This window comes from Arachis duranensis, chromosome 7, assembly GCF_000817695.3.
Source record: "Arachis duranensis cultivar V14167 chromosome 7, aradu.V14167.gnm2.J7QH, whole genome shotgun sequence".
NCBI lineage: Eukaryota > Viridiplantae > Streptophyta > Magnoliopsida > Fabales > Fabaceae > Arachis > Arachis duranensis.
This window is the reverse complement of record NC_029778.3, coordinates 55,079,181-55,091,021: the sequence shown is the minus strand read 5'-3', so window position 1 is coordinate 55,091,021 and position 11,841 is coordinate 55,079,181. Positions and strand designations below refer to the sequence as shown.

Here is an 11,841-nt window from a genome sequence, read left to right as displayed (position 1 = left end):
ATTATAAAGGTTTCATGCATTTATTTTCACCGAATGGAATTTGGAAAAAAAAGGAAAGAAGGAGCCGAAGTAAAGAAAATAAAGATTTGTGATTAATATAACAATGACACTTAAACTTTGCCGTGACAAATCACCCTTCCACTGAATAAATATCTTTCCTAATCATCATCATTAATACATTTGCAATTGGGTTCATTTCTCATTTACGGGGAAAAAGAGAGATAAGGACCGTGAATGGGAGAGAGGTTTTGATGGCACCGTTGAGGTTCCGCCTTCGATTTTTTATGATCCGTAACAATAATAAAAAATTTAATCTAATAAAGATATTTGTATCCTATTTTTTTGTACATTATCATTATTTTTGTCCGATAAAAATTGACAATAATAAAATTGTTTTTCCCCTTAAATTCAATCAATTAGAATTTTAAGAGGTACAGATAATTTATGATGTTTTTTTTTTTTGTAGATCAGTCAAAAAACTTCTCTGAATATCCCATTAGTTTGTCGTACGAAGGTAGAGTTTGATAACTTTATAATAATTAAATATAAATTTAATAAGTGAATGTTGATTGGATTGATTATTATTTGAGTTTGATTGAATTTATGTTGAATTTTTGTGATATATTTATGTATTTGTGAAGTTCATGACTTGGCTGTGAAAAATTCGTAGGGACTGATTTTTTTGGTAATTTTTGAGGTTAGAATATCGTTGAGAATAAATTATAAATTGGTGGGGGTGTGATGGCCAAGAAATTAAATTAAAATTTAAAAAGAATCCGTAAACTATTTTCTAAGGATAACATTGTATTTGTATATAAAAATCGAGGTATAATTTATAATTATATAAGTTTTTGGGTATTTTGGGTAATAAATAAAGTACGGGGAGTAAAAATGAGTATTTTATAAAAGTTCAGAGTTATTTTTATAAATATAAAAATAAGTAAGAGTTCTAAATATAATTTTTTAAAATATTAAGGTTAAAAAAATTCGTGATTTAAAAAATAATTAATAAAAGTTTAGAAATAAGATTTATAAACTAAGTTTTAAGAAAAGATGTATATATATTATTTATTTACCATTTAAATTACTCTATTTATATTATTGTTAATATTTTATTACGAATAAATTTGTAGAGATATTATTAATATTATTATAAGTTAGAGAAGAGCAAACATAGTGGTTTTAAAAGCTTTAGAAAACGTAAACTTAATTAAAGTATTATATAATTCTTTTTCATAAGACACTTAGGGAAAGGCGAGGGAATAATGTAGAGATAAATTATATTATGGAATGATAAGGAAAGAAAAGAAAAAGAAATAAAAGAAGAAGAAATAAAAATATTAAAGAACCTCTACCATAGGAGAGCAGAGAGCAAATATTAAAAGAATTTAAAAGAATCCCTGCCAAAGGAGGATAGAGCACAGAAAAGAAAGAAAGAAGGAAAAGAAAATGAGATAAGTAGAGATATGGTGGTGAGTCCACCGAGATTTGCTCTCTAGAGATACATCGGCCACTCCAGGGGATGGTCGCACCTGTAAGACAGAGGTTGTTTATAGAGGTTATTAATACATACATTGGCTAGAGAAAGCCTCACCTGTAAGGCCGAGGTTGCTTACAAAGGTTATGTTTGTATACATCGGCTCAAGAGAGTCGCATCTGTAAGATAGAGGTTGCTTACAAAGGTTATGACATTGGAAACCAAACTTAGACAAAGGTTGTTGAATTACATTGGGAGCGGGTCGAAACCGAAAGATGAGCTCATTACTTGTACTAGGGATAGACATGTATCATACTTGTTTGCGCATATTTATTTGTGAGTGTATCTTTTTGTGATTGTTGGTGTGTTAGATGATTGTTTGAATTCTGTGTTCTATAATTATTGAATTGGATTGTCCTTTGTTGATTGTTAATGCTAACCAAGTATATATAAAATGAACTAAACTTCTAACCCCGATCCTACTAAGAACTCCCCAATTCTTACCCCCTATCTCCATCCCTTTCAGCTACAGCTGCGGAGGTTTAGTGCGGAGCTACAGGAGCATAGAAGATTATATTCACAAGTTGAGTTGTTAGAATTTATTTTCCACCCATCGTTTATTATTTTAGTTTTTAGAGGGGTAGAATTTGTATTTGAGGATCTTTGAGTAAGTCTTTGAGCGGATAATTTATACGCTTTTTGGCATTGTTTTTAGGAAGTTTTTAGTAAGTTCAAGCTACTTTTAGGGATGTTTTCATTAGTTTTTATGTTAAATTCACATTTCTGGACTTTACTATGAGTTTGTGTGTTTTTCTGTGATTTCAGGTAATTTCTGGCTGAAATTGAGAGACTTGAGCAAAACTCTGAAAAAGGCTGACAAAAGGACTGCTGACGCTGTTGGAATCTGACCTCCCTGCACTCGAAATGAATTTTCTGGAGCTACAGAACTCCAAATGGCGCGCTCTCAATGGCGTTGGAAAGTAGACATCTAGAGCTTTCTAGCAATATATAATAGTCCATATTTTATTCGGAAATTGATGACGTAACTTGGCGTTGAACGCCAAGTACATGCTGCTGTCTGGAGTTAAACGCCAGAAACACGTCATGATCCAGAGTTGAACGCCCAAAACACGTTATAACTTGGCGTTCAACTCCAAGAGAAGCCTCAGCTGGTGGATAGATCAAGCTCAGCCCAAGCACACACCAAGTGGGCCCCGGAAGTGGATTTATGCTTCAATTACTTACTCATGTAAACCCTAGTAGCTAGTCTAGTATATATAGGACATTTAACTATTGTATTAGAGGATCTTTTGATCACTTTAGATCTGAGGAACATCTGGGGGCGCATAGTCCTTAGACCATAGGGGCTGGCCATTCGGCCATGCCTGAACCTTTCACTTATGTATTTTCAACGGTGGAGTTTCTGCACACCATAGATTAAGGGTGTGGAGCTCTGCTGTACCTCAAGTTTCAATACAATTACTATTACTTTCTATTCAATTCTCTTTTATTCTTATTCCAAGATATACGTTGCACAACACTTTGATGAATGTGATGATCCGTGACACTCATCATCATTCTCACCTACGAACGCACGTGACTGACAACCACATCCGTTCTACTCTAGGCCGGGCGCATATCTCTTAGATTTTCCAACAGAATCTTCATGGTATAAGCTAGATAGATGGCGGCATTCATGGGGATCCGGAAAGTCTAACCTTGTCTGTGGTATTCCGAGTAGGATCCCGGGAATCCGGAAAGTCTAACCTTGTCTGTGGTATTCCGAGTAACTGTGACGAGCTTCAAACTCCTGAAGGCTGCGCGTGATGACAAACGCAAAAGAATCAATGGATTCTACTCCAACCTGATTGAGAATCGACAGATGATTAGCCGTGCTATGACAGAGCATTTGGACCATTTTCACTGAGAGGATGGGATGTAGCTATCAACAAGGGTGATGCCTCCAGACGATTAGCCGTGCAGTGACAGCGCATAGGACCATTTTCCCGAGAGGATTAAAAGTAGCCATTGATGATGGTGATGCCCTACATACAGCTTGCCATGGAAAGGAGTAAGAAGGATTGGATGAGAGCAATAAGAAAGTAGAGAGTCGAAAGGATTCTAGCATCTCCACACGCCTATCTGAAATTCCCACTATTGATTTACATAAGTATTTCTATCCCTTTTTATTTTATTTTATCTTTTAAATTATCTAATCCAATTACATTTGACCCTATGAATCCACTTAACTGAGATTTACAAGGTGACCATAGCTTGCTTCATACCAACAATCTCTGTGGGATCGACCCTTACTCACATAAGGTATTACTTGGATGACCCAGTACACTTGCTGGTTAAGTTGAACGGAGTTGTGAGCTTCTCTAACAGTGCCTGGAACTCTTTTATCACAATTTCATCCACCATTACCTCACTGGAAATTCTCTTCACTCTGACGTAGAGATTCCCATCTTTTCTTGTTTTCTATTTGTTTATGCGAAGGAACAGAGACAAAGAACATCTCTTAGACTTTGATCCTGAACCTGAAAGGACTTCCAGGCGACGTTTACAACAGGCAAGACTTTACAAGGCTGCAGAACCCACTATGGATCCTAATAATGTTGATAATGTCAATGTGGCAAATCCGAATGGGAATGAGCAACAAAGAAGAGTACTCGGCTCTTACTCTGCTCCTTCTGCAGATCTTTATGGAAAAAGCATTGTGGTGCCTCCTATAGCTGCGAACAACTTTGAGTTGAAGCTACAACTAGTCACCCTGGTGCAACAAAACTGCCAGTATCATGGTCTTCCCCACGAAGACCCAAATCAATTTATTTCTAGTTTTCTGCAGATTTGTGATATTGTGAAGACAAATGAAGTGAACCCAGAGGTGTACAAACTCATGCTCTTCCCATTTGCTCTGAGGGATGGAACAAAGCTATGGCTAGATTCCCAACCCAAGGAGAGTTTGGATACTTGGAACAAGGTTGTTACTAAGTTTCTTACTAATTTTTTCCCACCAAAGAAGCTAACTAAGCTTAGGGTAGAGGTTTAGACCTTTAGACAAAAGGATGGTGAAACTCTTTATGAAGTTTGGGAGAGATACAAGCTACTAACTAGGCAATGTCCTCCGGACATGTTCTCCAAGTGGACCCAACTAGATATCTTTTATGAAGGTTTGGGTGAAATGTCCAAGATGTGCTTAGATAATTCTGCAGGAGGTTCATTGCACAAGAAGAAGACATCAGAGGAGACTATTGAGCTTATTGAATTGGTTGCTAGTAACCAATATTTATACTCATCTAACAGGAATCCTGTGAACTCTAAGACTCCTCAGAAGAAGGGTGTCATGGAAGTAGAAACTCTTAATGCTCTTCTTGCTCAGAACAAGCTTAAGTCTCAGCAAATAAGTCTACTTACTCAACAGATGGGTAGCATGCAAGTCTCAGCTATCAACACCCAAAATCTACCTCAAGAAGTCTCTTATGACATGACAGGTAATTTTGTGCAAAACGATAATTATGATTATGCTCAATTTTCTTCTGAAACAGGTCAATTACATAGGGAGTACTCCTAGAAATCTCAATAATGATCCCTATTCTCAAACCTACAACCAAGGATGGAGAAATCACCCAAATTTTGGGTGGAGAGACCAACCTCAGAGACCTCAGAACTTTAACAATAATTCTCAGGGTGACTTCCAACAGAACAATTACAATAACCGCCAATTTCAATATCATCAACAACAACCACCTCCACAGGCAAATTCTAAATCCCAAGAGGATTCTAATTGGGAAATGATGATGAGTTTTGCGCAGAAAGCCAAAGCATCAATCAAGAATTTGGAGATTCAGATGGGTCAAATAGCCACCAGAGTTAACGAAATTGATCAGAGGACCACTAATAGCCTTCCTGGTAACACAATTCCAAATCCAAGAGAGGAATGCAAGGCTATCACCTTGATAAGTGGACAAGTGGCAAGTATGGAAGCACAAGTTGATGAGGAGCCAGTTGAAAAAGATTGCAAGGTTATTCAACTAAGAAGTGGTAAAGTAGCCGGCTCTGAGACCAAGGTCAATGAAGAGTTAGTTGAAAAAGAAGCTCCAAAGGAGAAGAAGGAAGAAGTAGAGCACGCCCCTCCAAAGCGTGCGGACAACCCATTCCCAGACTCTCTTGACACTTATCCTACAATGCCAAAGGCTCCTGAGTACAAGCCTAAGATGCCGTATCCTCAGAGACTTCAAAAGGAGACCAAGGACAAGCAGTTTTCAAAGTTCTTAGAAGTCTTCAGAAAGTTACAAATCAATATTCCTTTTGTTGAGGTTTTGGAGCAAATGCCTATCTATGTCAAGTTCATAAAGGAGCTGTTGTCAAAGAAGAAGCGTTTAAACGGAGATGAGACAGTGGTCCTGACTAAGAAATGTAGTGCCATCATTCAGAATAACTTGCCAAGGAAGATGCCAGATCCAGGGAGCTTCCAAATTCCATGCACCATTTGGAGCACAACTTTTGAGAAAGCATTATGTGATCTGGAAGCAAGCATCAATTTAATGCCCTTGTTTGTGAGGAAGAAGCTGCAAATCCAAGAGGCACAACCCACAAGGATAGCATTACAGATGGCAGATAAATCTATGAAGCCTGCATATGGTTTAGTAGAAAATATCTTGGTCAAAGTGGGTAAGTTCTTTCTCCCAGCAGATTTTGTGATTCTTGACACAGGAGAGGATGTGAATGCCTCTATAATTCTAGGAAGGCCATTTCTAGCCACTGGGAGAGCTCTAATTGATGTAAAAGTGGGTGAATTAGTGCTCAGAGTGCATAATGAGCAACTGGTCTTTTATGTCTTTAAAGATATACATCAGCAAGTAAAGAAGAGAGGTGCATGCAGACTGAGGTTATTGATCCAAACCTTCAAAAACCCCTGATGACAAACAGCAGAATCTGCAGCTCAAACCCCCTTTGGTGACAATCAATAAAATTTCTCCTGACATCAAACCTAAGTTTGGTGTTGGGAATGCATCATCCACCAAGGAGGAGGTTCCCAAAAAGAAGAAAGTACCCAGAGGATGCAAAAACAAAAAGATTCCTACTGAAGGTTTCTCCCCAGGAATGAAGGTGGTGTTGACTAGGAACCCAGTATGGATTTATACAGTAAACAGAATCCTCTCTCTGGAGCATACTGAGCTAATTTATGGAGACACAGGAAAGAAGTTCAAAGTAAGGGGTAAAGAGCTGAGCCCCTATGATCCTCCTCCTTAGAGGAGCTGACTGTCAAGCTAGTGACGGTAAAGAAGCGCTTGTCGGGAGGGAACACAATAATTTCGTATCCTTAGTTATTTTTCGTAGTAGTAGTTTTCTTACTTATTTGATTTTTATTGAGTTCTTACTAATTTTCTGATCATGTAGCTATTTTAGAACAGGAACCGGATAATAAATTAAAAAAGGAGCATATGACGCGCAAGCGTCGCTGACGCGTACGCGTCATATGCATGTGCGTAAAAAATAAAATTTGACAGAGAGTTGAGCGGGAGTAGCACTGGAAGCATGCTGGAAGCACAAGCCGCATCACACGTACGCGTAACCCACGCGTGCGCGTCGTTTGCACTTCTCGCCTTCCACGTGTGTGCGTCAGTGACGCATATGCGTGACCTTGAAATTCGACGTAAATATGTGTTTGGGCATAGAGTTGTGCTGGTTTGGGGCTGAAAGTGTGCTAGACGCACAAAATTGACCACGTGTACACGTCCCTGACGCGTGTGCGTCATTTGCACAAATGTTCATCCATGCGTGCACGTGCATGACGCGCATGTGTTGTATGAAAATATTGGTGCCCAAGCCACGTGAACAGAGAGTTATGCGTGCGCGCGGCTGGCTTCGCGCGAATCGCACAAAACCAAGGGCACGCGGACGCGTGCCTGATGCTAACTCGTCATTATGAAATTTTCGCGCCCCACGAGTACGCGTGCCGTACACGTACGCGTCGCTTGCACCGCACAATTACACTAGTTCGCCACCCATTTTTAATTTTCTTTCTCTCTCTCCCAATCCTAATTCTCTCTTGTTCTCTTATCCTCTTTTTCTTCTTTCATTATAATAATTGTTTCTTTCTGTTTTCAGTTTTTCTTTGCTTGAGGACAAGCAAACCTTTAAGTTTGGTGTTAACGCTTCGCTTAGAAGTTTTCTGTTTATTCTTATGGCACCAAAGGGAGCGAATCATCTTCACGAAGGAGCACAACCTGAAGAATAAAATGACTGCTAGGATAACTAAGGTGGTTGAGTTCCTTTCATTCTATATTCCTTCCCGCTTTTACTATATTATGTTCCGGTTTTCTGCTATTTTGCTTTGTTTGTTGCATGATTCTTTAATAGTTAGAATCCTAGGTCTAGTTTAGTTTTCTCTTAATTGCTTTAATTCTAAAAATATGTCTCATGTATTACTCACTGAACTTGAATTCAAATCAAAAATACAGAAGTGATGTATTGCATGAGAAAGTGAGTTTATATTGAAGAATAGTCTTATTTACTTAGATGTGGTGGTATTTTTTATAATTCTGAATGTATGATATGAACAATGCATATTTAAATTTGAATCAAAGAATATTAATGTATAAGGAATGGGAATTTAGAAAGTTATTATGATTTCTCTGAAATTAATGAAAGTTTAATCCTTGAAGCAAAAGAAACAGCAAAAGAAAAATAAGAGCAAGGTCCAAGACTCTGAGCATCAATGACTAGTTAGGTCAGACATGATTAAAAGATCAAAGAGTTGTTTTCCTAGTCACATGCTTATGGTGTTCTTGTGTCAAGTAATCCTTGAGACAAAACATTTAGAGTCGAGATCAATTGCAGAGTACGCCAAAGGCTTTGAGTACCACTGTCTGGGAGTAAAAAAAATAAATATAATAAAAAAATAAATAAATAAATAAAAATTAAAATATTTAGAACTTAAAGATAGTTCCCCAGTTAAGTGCTTGTGGTGTTTCTGTGTCAAGTAAAGCTTGAGACAAAATATTTAAAGTCACGGCTAGACTCAAGGTGCAAAGCACTAGAAAAAATTGATGTGTTCAAGGATTAAATTGAGTTGTAAAAGATCAGAGAATTCATAATATTATCTGGATTCTAATTCCAAATGACAGTGACATCCTTCTGATTCGAATGAGAGTGAGATGCCAAAACTATTCAGGATTGCAGTTGTAAACCCCACTATAAGAAAAGACATGAGCTTAATCGAACTCTCATTCTCATGCAAATTCACATCCTAAGCTTATATTAGTTCTGGTTGCTTGAGGACAAGTAACATTTCAAGTTTAGTGTTGTGATGCGTGAGCATCTTTCCTATCTTTTTCTAGTGAATTTGCATATAAATTTTTGAGTTTAATAAAGAATTAATTATCTTTTAGCCACTTTAGATGCTACTTTGAGTCTTGTGCAAATTCTGTTTATCTTAGATAGTATTCGGCTGGATTTGATGTAGTTTCTGCAGCACAAGAACAAAAGGAGATGGCAGCGAGGAGCGACGCTTATGCGTGACTGACGCGTGCGCGTGATTTGGAGCTTTCCATGGCGAAGCGTGCGCGTGACTGACTCGTACGCGTGATTTGAAGATTTGCTCAGCGACGCGTGCGCGTGACACGCGATGAAGACCAGCGACACGTACGCGTGACTGACGCGTACGCGTGATATACGCCACGTGCAAAAAATGCAGAAAAACACTGGGGGCGATTTCTGGGCTGTTTTGACTCAGTTTTCAGTCCAGAAAACACAGATTAGAAGCTACAGAATGGACAAAACGAGTGGTCCCCACCCATCAACTGAAGACTTGTTAATTAATTCTAATTTAAATTCAAATATTTTTTTTAGGAAAAGATATTATTTTAGTTTTAGAAGATAGATTTTAAATTTATTAGGATTAGATATAAAAGGATATGCAACATTGAAACTTTTCATTCAATACCAGACTACCAAAATATATTTTATCAGAATCCTTATTTTCTTCCCTGAACCATGAGCAACTAATCCTCCATTATTAAGGTTAGGAGCTCTGTCTATTTGTATGGATTGATTTTATTGCTTTTTCTATTTTAATTCATGTATGAATTTATAATTTAAGAATTGTTTTCGCTCTCCATCTTATGAATTTGGGTGGAACAGAAGTATGACCCATGTTCTAATTGAGTTCTTGTATAACTTGGAAAAGCTCTTTACTTGAACAACAGTTTGAAAACAATTTCTTCTAAATTTTAATTATTTGTATTTAACGGGATACGTGACATATAATCCCTTTATTTTTGGGTAATTAGAATTTTTGTGGCATACAAACTGGAATTTGATCATCACCCTCTAATTGGAATTAATTGACCAAGAAATTGGCAGTTGATGAATTTTAGGGGAGACTAGAAAGGTCTAAGAAATTAGGGTCTAGTCACATATAGTTTCCCATAAATTAAATCCTACATGATTAAAATAGTTAGTAAGAAAAGTTAATCCGGAAAAATAGATAACTTTGAGACCTTAACTGTTTTCTCCATATTTTATTTCTAAACCATTTACTTTACTATTTTAGTTTCTGCACGATTGTTTAATGCTCTTTGAACATCCAACACTCTTTTATACTTGCCTAACTAAGTAAGTCATTTAACCATTGTTGCTTGATCCATCAATTCTCGTGGGATCGATCCTCACTCACCTGAGGTATTACTTGGTACGACCCGGTGCACTTGCCGGTTAGTCTGTGGTTGTTAAATCACCGCACCAATAAACAAAAAGCTCTCTATAGCAAATAGAAGCTTCCCTGAAAGCACAAGAAAGGAACGTGCAATATGAACACCATCACATACCACGTTGGGACAATTCACCTCATGCGTATGCACAAGTTGGTTTTCATGTGGTACGTGAAATTCACCACGTACAACGTTGGGAAGCATTCATAAGCCAAATTGAACGAAATTGGCTCACGTACAACGTAGCCTAGTTCACGTGGTATGTGAGCCCAACAGAGAGCATTCCAAACCAAGAAATTGCTTCACGTGGCACGCAAGACATCTCACATGGTACGTGGGATTATGTACACTTCCCAGGACTTCAATTAAAGACCAACATTTCTCCAATTTCTCAACCTTTTTGGAAGATCAATCACAAGCCCATTGATGATGACATTAATTGAAGATTGCAAGCAATTAAAGAGGAGATCTTTTTGGAGGAAAATAATTAGAAAAAAGATTTGATTTTATTTTAGTTTTGATTCAGTTTTAAAGTTTGAATGTGAATTTTATTTTCTAGGGTTAGTATATAAGAAAAGAGGGTTCAGACCTCTTCTCTTCTTTGCAGTTTTAAGTTTTTGACAATTAAGGATTTCTTGAAGAATATGAGAAATTAATTCTCCTTGGTTAAGAGGTTAGAAGCTCTGTTAGTTCCATAGATTAATGCAATAACTTTTATACCTCAAATTTGTGTAACTGATTTATTCTTAAAAAAAGGTTTTCATTCTTCATCTTAAAGTGTTTGAATGTGTTGGGAAATAATTCTTCTCTTACATGAATTCTCTTAACCTCTTGGAAAAGTTGATTAATTGAATTAAGCTTGAAAACCAATTCTCATAATTCTTAAGTTTTGAAACTAGACTTGATATGTGACATCGAATCAACTAGGTTAAATTCTTAGGAATTGTGTGGCCTTATAAATCAGAGACGTACTTAACTCTTTTCTTGATTAAGTGACTAAGGGATTAGCGTTTAATTAGGTTAAAGAGAAATTGAATCACCAAGGGATTGAGGTTTGATTACTAATGATTTGCCATAAACGTATCATTGCATGATTAAAGTGGAAGGTGAAAAGTGTTAATCCGAAAGTTCTAACATCTCTAAAACCTTAACTTTCTTAATCATACTACTCTTCACACCCTCTATTGCTTTTGTTTGCTTGCTGTTTATGCTTAAAGCTTTCCAAAACCCTAATTTGATTGTTTGACTAGATTAATCGATTGACCATTGTTTTCTTGATCCGTTAATCATCATGGGATCGACACTCACTCACCATGAGTTATTACTTGATCCGACCCAGTGCACTTGCCGATGTTTTGGGGGTTGTAAAATCTGCATCAAGGTTTTTGGTGTCATTGCCGAGAATTAATCGTGGTTAACAAACTGCCAATCAATTGATTACCTGAATTAGACTTTTTTACTTTTTGTTTATTTACTATTGTCATTTATTTTCCGTGGGAATTATCTTCACAATATGAAGAGAGTTCCAATTTGATTTTCTTGTTATTTTTGTCTATGCAAAATAACATGGAGAAAAAACCTCTTCAATACGATCCTGAGATGGAAAGAACTCTGTTGCAACAAAGGAAACAAGATAGAAATCAAAGA

The 11,841-nt window shown here is 37.0% G+C and overlaps 1 non-coding gene across 1 annotated transcript; it reads right to left on the bottom strand.

Annotated features, from left to right (window-relative positions):
• Positions 1-4,508: 4,508 nt before the first annotated feature.
• Positions 4,509-4,615, bottom strand: LOC127740886 (small nucleolar RNA R71). Its single transcript, XR_008001742.1, has one exon. It is a non-coding gene; the product is annotated as a small nucleolar RNA R71 (small nucleolar RNA).
• Positions 4,616-11,841: the final 7,226 nt, after the last annotated feature.